This window comes from Notamacropus eugenii, chromosome 1 (genome assembly GCF_028372415.1).
Source record: "Notamacropus eugenii isolate mMacEug1 chromosome 1, mMacEug1.pri_v2, whole genome shotgun sequence".
Classification (NCBI taxonomy): Eukaryota; Metazoa; Chordata; class Mammalia; order Diprotodontia; family Macropodidae; genus Notamacropus; species Notamacropus eugenii.
In genome coordinates this window covers 372,043,738-372,053,066 of record NC_092872.1, presented here as the reverse complement: position 1 = coordinate 372,053,066, position 9,329 = coordinate 372,043,738, and positions in this window count along the sequence as shown.

Here is a 9,329-nt window from a genome sequence, read left to right as displayed (position 1 = left end):
TTTGTATCATCTTGAATCTCAGTTTCCTTGTCTAGAAAATTAGATGATTGAATTTCTAAGCTCTCTTCCAGGTCTAAATCTATGAAGAGTGAAAGTTTACAAAGCACCTTCCTCACTACTTCCCTGTACAATATGCATTATAATCCTGGGTGTCCATTTTATAAGAAGGAAATAGAGGCAGTTGCTTCAAGTTCCAAGCTCACCACATTTTACTGTGAGACACATATCTCTCCATTTTTTCCATAGCAATAGCTTGTGAAACTGTATGGTGTCTGTATGGTTAAAATTTAGGTAAACTGTATCAATAGCAGGGGCTTTTTGCTTTTAACCTTTTTTCTTTATCATAGATGATTTTTGATTGACTGCTAAAATCTGCAGTCCTCTTCACAGAATATTTTTAAATGCATACAATAAAATATATAGTCTTAAAAAGAAACCAATTATTTTGAAATATAGTTATTGATATTGCATAAAAAACGTAAGTTCCTCAGTCCCAGATTAAAGATCCTTACTGATCTACCAATCTACATTTTGTTGCTTTTGCTCAGTCATTACAATAATTTCTGACTCTTTGTGACTTTATTTAGAGTTTTCTTGGCAAAGAAATTGGAGTGGTTTGCCATTTCATTCTACAGATTATTTTACAGATGAAGGAACTGAAACAGAGTTAAGTGACTTGCCCAGGGATCACACAGCTAGTAAATATCTGAGGCTGGATTTGAACTCTGGTCCTCCTGACTCCAGGTCTAGCACTCTATCCAATACCTAGCAATCTACTAACCCTATCAAAAAAGCAAAGGAAGATAGTCTACCTTGACGTGTTTTGGATGAGGCCATACCAGGTCTTTGTAACCCTGCTTCCTTTTCTGGATGTTCCCCTCTCCCCTTCTCCCTTATCTTCTCCATAGAATAAGATTTTTCTTATCTCTTTTATGAGTTATAGCCTGTTCCATTCCATTACTCCCTTTCTCTTCCCGGAATTTTCCTCCTTCACCCCTTAATTTTTATTTTATTTTATATTATTTTATTTTATTTGTGTGTGTGGATATTATCACTTCTGATATAACACACCCTGTACTCTCTATCTATCTATGCGTATGTGTGTGTGTGTATGTACAATCTCTCCAACTACCTAAATACTGAGAAAAGATTCAAGTATTTTCTTTCCATGTAGTAATGTAAACAGTTCAGCTTTAAAGAGTCTTCTATGACATGCTTCTCTTGATTCTTGTCTTGGGAAGTCAAATTTTTAAATATAGACCTGTTCTTTTCCCCAACATGAAATCTTGAAATTTGACTATATCACTGAATGACCATTTTTTCCCTTGAAGTATTATATTCAGATTTGCTGGGTAGATGATTCTTGGCTTCAATCCCAGTTCCTTTGACTTCTGAAATATTCCACTCCAAGCCCTTCAATCTCTTAATGTTGAAGCTGCCAGATCCTGTGTTATCCTGATTGTATTTCCACAGTACTCATATTGTTTCTTTCTAGCTGCTTGCAGTATTTTTTCCTTTATCTGGGAACTCTGAAATTTGGCCACAATATTCCTAGGAGTTTCTCTGTTCGGGTTTCTTTCTGGAGATGATCGGTGAATTCTTTCAATATCCATTTTGCCCTCTGATTCTATAACATCAGGGCAGTTTTCCTTGATAACTTCATGGAAGGCTCCTTTTTTGATCATGGCTTTCAGGTAGTCCAATAATTTTCAGATTATTTCTCCTGGATCTGTTTTCTAGGTCAGTTGTTTTTCCAACGAGTTTTTTCACCTTATGTTCTATTTTTTCAAATTTTTGGTATTGTTTACTAACTTCTTGGTCTAACTCATAGTCATTCATTTCCCTGGACTCAGTTCTGTCTTTCAACGAATTATTTTGTTCAGTGAGCTTTTGAATCTTCTCCTTCATTTGGCTAATTCTGTCTTTTAAAACCTCCTTCTCCTCGTTGGCTTTTTGGACAACTTTTTCCAATTGAATTAGCCTCTCTTTAAAGTTGTTATTTTCCTCAGCATTTTTTTGGTTCTCCTTTAGTAAGCTGCTAACTTGTTTTTTAAGGCTCTTCTATTGCCTGAGCCCATTTTAAGTTCCCTTTGGGGGCAGAGACCTTGACTTCCTCTGACAGTATGCCTTGTTCTTCCTCATCTGAAAGGATGGGGGTAGACACCTGTTCCCCAAGAAAGTAACCTTCTATGGTCTTATTTTTTTTCCCTTTTTTGGGTGTTTTCCCAGCCATTTTCTTGACTTCTGAGTTTCCTCTCCACAACCACCTTACCTCCAGTTCTGTCCAGCCAGTGCCTGGGGTGCTGATTCAAATGCCCTGCTCCCAAGCCTTAGGGGTTGTCGGCAGGAGTGGGGCTGCTATTCAGTGTGAGATTAAGTTCAGCTGCTCAGGTGGGGGCAGGGCCACCACACTGTGTTCAGTTCCCTCAGGGGGTTTGCAAGGAGACCTTCAACAATGGATGCAGACCATAGCCTGCTTTGGGAGCCCTTGTCTGCTGTTGCCTCTGTTGCTGCCTCCTGTGGGTTGAGGGATCTGCACTGTCAGTGGAGATTCCATCCCTGAAGCCTGCTCAGATCTTCTCCTCTCAGTGCCTCGTGACCAAGGCAGGGCTGGACTCCAGGTCAGGTGTGTGACAGACCTTTCCCATCTGTTTTTCAGGTCTCTCTGGAACAGAAATCTCCTCCATTCCTTTGTTCTGTGGCTTCTGCTGCTCTAGAATTTGTTGAGAGTTCTTCTTTACAGATATGTATAGGTTGTGGGGTAAGAGCTAAGCGTATGTCTATCTTTCCACTCTGCCATCTTGGCTCCTCCCTGCAAAGTAATTTCTAATTATTGTTTTAATTTCCTCATCATTGGAGGTGAGTTCACCCTTTTCATATTTGATATTGGTAATTTGGTTTTCTTCTTTCTTTTTTTTTAATCAAATTGACCAAAGGTTTATCAATGTTATTGGCTTTTTCGTAAAACCAACTCTTAGTTTTATTTATTAGTTCAATAATTCTCTTAATTTCAATTTTATTGATCTCTCCTTTGGTTTTCAGTATTTCTAATTTGGTATTTACTTGAAAATTTTCAATTTGTTCTTTTTATACTTTTTTCAACTGCAATTCATTGTTCTCCTCTTTCTCTATTTTATTCATGTACGCATTCAAAAATATAAAATTTCCCCTAAGAATTGCTTTTGCAGTATCCTATAAGATTTGGTAAGTTTTCTCATTATTGTCATTCTCTCGAATGAAATTGTTGATTGCTTCTATGATTTGTTGTTTAACTCACTCATTCTTGTTCAGATTGGTGAACCTGTCTGCACTAGTGTCTTCCTGATTCCCCTGGGGTGCTGAGGCAAGACTGAGGTCCTGGTGTTGGCAGTTGTGGGCTCCTTCCTCCTAGGGCTCAGGATCTCCTCCAGGTTTGCTGAGGTGGAGCTGTCTGGGACAGCTCTGGTCCTGCACTGGACCCTCCAGCCACAGCAAGAGGATCCCCCTTTGCGATTTTCCTGGCCTCACAGGCTAAGAGACTGTTTACCCCTTTGGCTGATCCCACTATTCCAGGATTATTCCTGGGAAAATGTTTTATGAGTTTTTTGAGATCAAGAAGGGAAGGGGGAGAGCATTTCTTGATCACTCCATCATCTTGGCTCCCAGAAGTTCAAGGTGATTTACAGACATTTAATCTGGGGCCTGATAATCTCAAGAGCAGCTGCTGCAGTTACTTGGAGCTCTGGGGCTCTCACTCACTCCATTCTGCTGGACTCCTGTCCTGGGCTGATATGCAAGTGATTCTGCAGTGCACCCTCTGCCTCAGACTGGCCCAGGCTTCCTCGATCCTCTTCATTTCTACCAACACAGATAGATCTATTTTATTTTCTGCTTTTTCAGTTAATAATATGTTTCATTGGTGAACTGAACTGTTCAACATGAACAGTTACAAGTGAACTGTTACAAGTTAAAAAATGAAACTTCCTGGTGTGAGAACTCTTGTATTTCTTGAACCAGTAGACCTCACCCTATCCAAAATATTTATGAGTGTATACAGGTTGAGCATTTCCACCCTTGTTTGCTATCTTGCCAAAGAAAAGCACTAAATGTAGGACTAAAATCCACAAATCTAAGACTAAGAATATAAAGTTCTGCCAAGTGAGCAAACCAAGGGGCTTCCCTTCTATTTCCTTGCACTCCATTCTACTTCTTACCACCTACTCTCACTCTGGAGTCTTGTCTGAAGGTCCAGATCTGAATGCAACATGAGATATCTTCAGTGGGAGATTCTTGTATAGTGAGAGAGGTTTCTATGTCAAATAGACCATTTTTCCCACTCTTCATCTTGAAGTCTAATGACAAAGGCCTCCCTTGTTGATTTTTTCACTGTGCCTCAGGTCTGGGGGAATCAGTCAGCTGACTGACATATCAGCAAGATGCCTCTATTTCTGTATCTCTCAAGAGAGATAAGAGGGCATAATCTAAGAGCTGCAGAAAATGGGGAATGAGATGAAAGGAAATATCATATTTCAAAAGTATTTAGGAGCATAGCTTATCCTGTTTTTATGTATTTCTTGTTTTGCTTCATTTTTGGGGGGGAAGGGTTAGTGTGAGAAAGGACAGCTTGTTTATATACTTAATTCTTTTTGGTTTATTGATCAAAAAGTAGGAACAATCTGGTGACCCCACTCTTTTGGTAGAAGATTCTAGAAAAATTGGTAATGAGCAACCGGCCTGCTACTTGTAGCTCCCAAGAGTGCTTCTGGTCTAAAGTTTGGGAGTTCAACTGGCATCCATATATCCCTGAATCTGAAAGGGTTACATTCTTTAATTTCACGGAGACATTCCCTTCAGCAATAGCTACTTGCACAAACCGGATTCTCCCTTGCTACTCCGGCATTTCCTTCTTTGGCATTTGTTTCCCATTCTTGTTTAGAAGCTGCACAGAAGGTAACTAGTTCCTGACAAAGTTCACCTCCATATTCTTCAAACTCATCTTGGGTGAAACATGACAGAACAGGGCATCTCTGTCATCAGGGTCTGAATAGGTTGATGTGGTTGAATCACTTCAACCTGACCCGTAGGGATAACCAGAAAAGATTTATTAACCCTGGACATTTGTCAATATAATGCACAAGGCTTGAATTAGGTACAGAAAGGAAGGCTTTATATTGCCGCTTCTCAATCTTCAGCTCTTTCACCCAGTATATAAACCTCTCCTTTTTTAATTAACACAAGACAAGGGTCATAAAGAACCTATGCACAAATATTCTCTGCATAAAAAATCAAAATAATGATGTTAGTCATCTAATATAACCATCCACTGAATTCCAGAATTCCCTATGCAACATTTCTTAGAAGTGATCCTGCTTACTCATTATCATTGATTAGGGACCACACTATCTAATAAGGCAGTCCATTTCATTCTGGGATAGCTCAAATTTGAAACTTATTCCTTAGAGTAAACTATAATCAAACTTCCTATGGCTTCTCTCCATTGTTTTAGTTTTCCTACTAGAGCTACACAGATGCAGTGAAATTATCTGTCGCAGACTTAAAATATTTGAAAACTCATGACAGGAGAAGGTGTTATAGATGGATTGTAATATGAACCAGCAGAACAGAAACATTTTTACATTAAAGAAATCATAGGTCTAGGAAATCCACCAAAATATAGAAGCATCATATGCCTCAAAAGTTTCTCTTTAATGCATTATCTTTTGACTGTTCTACATAAAATGTAATTTCCAGTGTAGGGGAAAAATAGGAACCATAATCATTTCATGGCATCTTAGTAGATTAACAATGTAGAAATCACCCAACCATTTGGTGGCTTATTGTTAGATAATCTTTACCTTCTCTGCAAGTAAACTGAAAGGGGGTACAGTCTCATCTACTGTTGTAACTAATAATTGCTTTCTTTGGAAAAGTGACCCTGAAGTTGGTGTTGGTATTTTTGTTTTTTTCCTTAAAGAACTGTTTTCATAATTGCAAAAATATTCCAGAATTTCCTCTTGTCTCCTGCCCATGAAAAGAGAATGATTCTTATGCTGATAATAAATCCTCTCACTTGTATTCCTAATACTATTTTTTTTTGTTCCATTACTGACCCCCCTCTTTGTTTAGTACTGTTCTGAGAAATGTTTAAGTCTTTTTCTCTTAAGCTGTATCTGTATTCTCTGAGCTTGGAAGGTTATAAAACATAAATCTGTGCCCTAGAAATCTGAATTCGGTATCAGTCCTTAGCATTCTATTTACTCTCAGTTTGGCCTCCTTTGATTGTATATCTGGACATTGAACCACATATATGCCTCTCCCAAGAAGGCAAGATAATTCCTCAACAATAGCTATTTTGTTATCTTCTTCATCTTTTAATATTTAATATTACTTCATGTTGGTTTCTCTTTTATAATGTGGTTATTGCCACCATACATCCATAATATTGACCAAAAAGGAAACATTTAAATTACAGATTTAAATCTGGGCAGTAAAGGGTTGACAAAACTACAGATTTACATGGTCTCTTTGCAAAGCAACATGGCAATACACAAGACATCATAATGTAAATCACAACCTTTGGCCCAGGATGTGACTACTGTGACTAACGAGAAAGAATTAATTAAAACAAAATATCAATTAAAATTTTTGAGAAGCCTACCTGTCAAGGCATACACGTGAGCTATATGAATGCAATTATAAAACGTGTTTCACATACATAAATACACATCCAAATAACTGAAGAAAAAAATCTTCTCATGGCTAGGCCAAGTCAATATAATGAAAATTATATTACTATGTAAATTAATTTACTAATTTCATGCCATGTCAACCACCCCGACATATACAGGGGGACCTGCTATCGTAGGTTCTTTGATCTGCTTTTCTAAAAGGAAAGGCAGCTTTTGAGGGTTTAACAGTACTCATCTGCCTTACCTCTTTCTCTCTACTATAATACATTTTTATTCCTCTTCCTGTGATGTAATTTACCTTTTTCTGCCTCCTCCTTTTCACATCTCCTATTGCAATCCCTTCACACTCTTAAATCCCATTTTTATCATCACATTAGTTAATTTATATCCACACCTTCTATGTATATCCCTTTTAAATATCATAATAAATATAAAATTCTCAAGATTAACAATTATCCTCTTCCCTTATAGGAATATAAAGAGTTTGTCTATATTGAATAACATGTTTTTCCCGCTGTTTACCTTTATGTGCCTCTCCTGAGACTTGCTTTAAAGATGAATTTATTTTGAGCTCTGGCCTTTTATCAAGAAGGCCTGGAAATTCCTTATTTCATTGAATGTTCATCTTCTTGCCTGAAATACAGTGACATTTCTTATCTTACTTACCATTAGTCAAATTCTGCTTTTTTGGAGTTAGTTTCATCTGTGGCATTTTACGCATCTTACACCATTTAGCTAATTCTCATTTTTTAAAGTGTTAATTTCTTCGAGTATTTTGTGCCTCTTTTAACAAACATTTTTCTTTAAAAAAATTTCTTACGTTACTCTCTTTTCTCAAGAACCTCTAAATTCCATTATTTGATTTTTAAAATGCTTTTTTTTTTTTTTGCTCTTTCTTTAACTCTTCCAAAAAATTGTTTGGAGCTTGTATACAATCTTTACTTTTCTTTGATATTTTACTTGTAACCATTTTCATGTTGTTTTCTTCTGAGTTGTTTATTTTCTCAGTCTTTGTCACCATAGTTGCTTTTAATGATCATGTTAATTTTTTTGTGTGTGTGTACTGTGTTAATTTGTCTAGCCTGTTTCTTAATTTTGCACTTTATGTTGGAATTAGGTTCTACTCTTTCTTGGTGGGGTGGTGGGAAGAGAGGTTTTACCCTGAAGGTTTCACAGCTAGTCCTGGGGGCCTAGGAAGATTTTTATGCTTCTAAGGTGATATGATCCAGGGATATATGTGATTATTGCTATCCTGGTATGCACTCTGTTCTTTACCGTGATAAGGCCCCTGATCGCTTGCAACCAGTGACCACAACTCTGCACTGCTGAGGAACTAATACCCTGAGATGAGCCCCCTGCTTCCTTGTGTCCTCAAGTGCTTATCTCTGCCAAAGAACTTGGTTTTGTAGCTGGTTAAGGGGCAATGAAGTTGCCAAGTGCCACCAAGTCCTGCACTCCATTTTACCATGGGAAGATATTGAAGTTTCTTTCTGACCAAATGTTCAATCCCCTCATTGCCTCTGGGCAATGAGATCTCTTGATGTTTAAGCTACTTCTTCTCTGGCGGTCTACAAGACCCTCAACTGGTATTACAGCTGTACTTCTGGCCAGCCCCTGCCCCAGTACCATAGACCTCTTCTTTGGTCTTCCTAAGTTTTTTCTGAGCTAAAAAATGTCACCCCAACCTTTCTTTGCTTATGTGTCTTTAGAAATAGATTTAACACATTAATTTAAAATTGATTTAGAGGGGAATTTTGAGAGGTTTTGGCTAGTACATTTATTTTTTTTGACTATCTTGACTCCATCCTTCAACACATTATTTTTAGTGACCTTCCTTTTAATCTCTTCTCTTTCCTTTTGAAAATATCTTAATGGCCTTTTAAAAAATAATCATTATTTTTAAACCTTCTCCCTCTCAAACCCACTTCCAATTTCAAACAAATGAAAAAACATCCTTTTAACAAAGATTAGACAAGAAAAAACCCACACACTGACGATGATAAAACAGCGTATTTTTCTGCATTTTGAGTCTATCTCTTTCTCTCAGGAAGTAAGTAATTTGTCTTATCCTACATCCTCTGATGTCATGGTCATTGCTACTTTTATAAGTTATTGCTTTCCTTTGTTTTCTGTCAGAAATATCATTTATCTTTGCAGTGTTAGCATCTTCATATAAATTGAACTCTTGGTTCTCCTAATTTTAATCCTCATTACTTCGTACTTCCTAAAAATTTCTGAGAGTTCTTAAATTTCTTATGGCATGATAATATTCCATTATATTTATAAAACAAAGTTTTTTTAAAGTCTTTCTACAACTGTGTGGAATTTCCTTAAATTTCTCATTGTTTCCTTTTTCTTTTGATCTTCTCCTTAAGAGCAGGAAGTGTGTTGTGCTTACCAGATTTATTTCCTCACAGCTCCCTACCTGGGTGACTGTTGAGTGTGATATGTTTTGCTCCAAACTCTGAATGTGTGTCTGTTAGATCATAATTTGTCTTGTTCAAATAAGTACTAGATTCTTCTGATACTTGCTTTTCTACCTCTCTCTTCCCATGTTTAGTCTCCAAATGCACTCCAATTATGAAAACATAGTTAAGAATCAGTCTTTTCTTGCCTCTTTCTATGTTATTCTATTCTTTTTGTCCCCTTATTTGTTAGAGT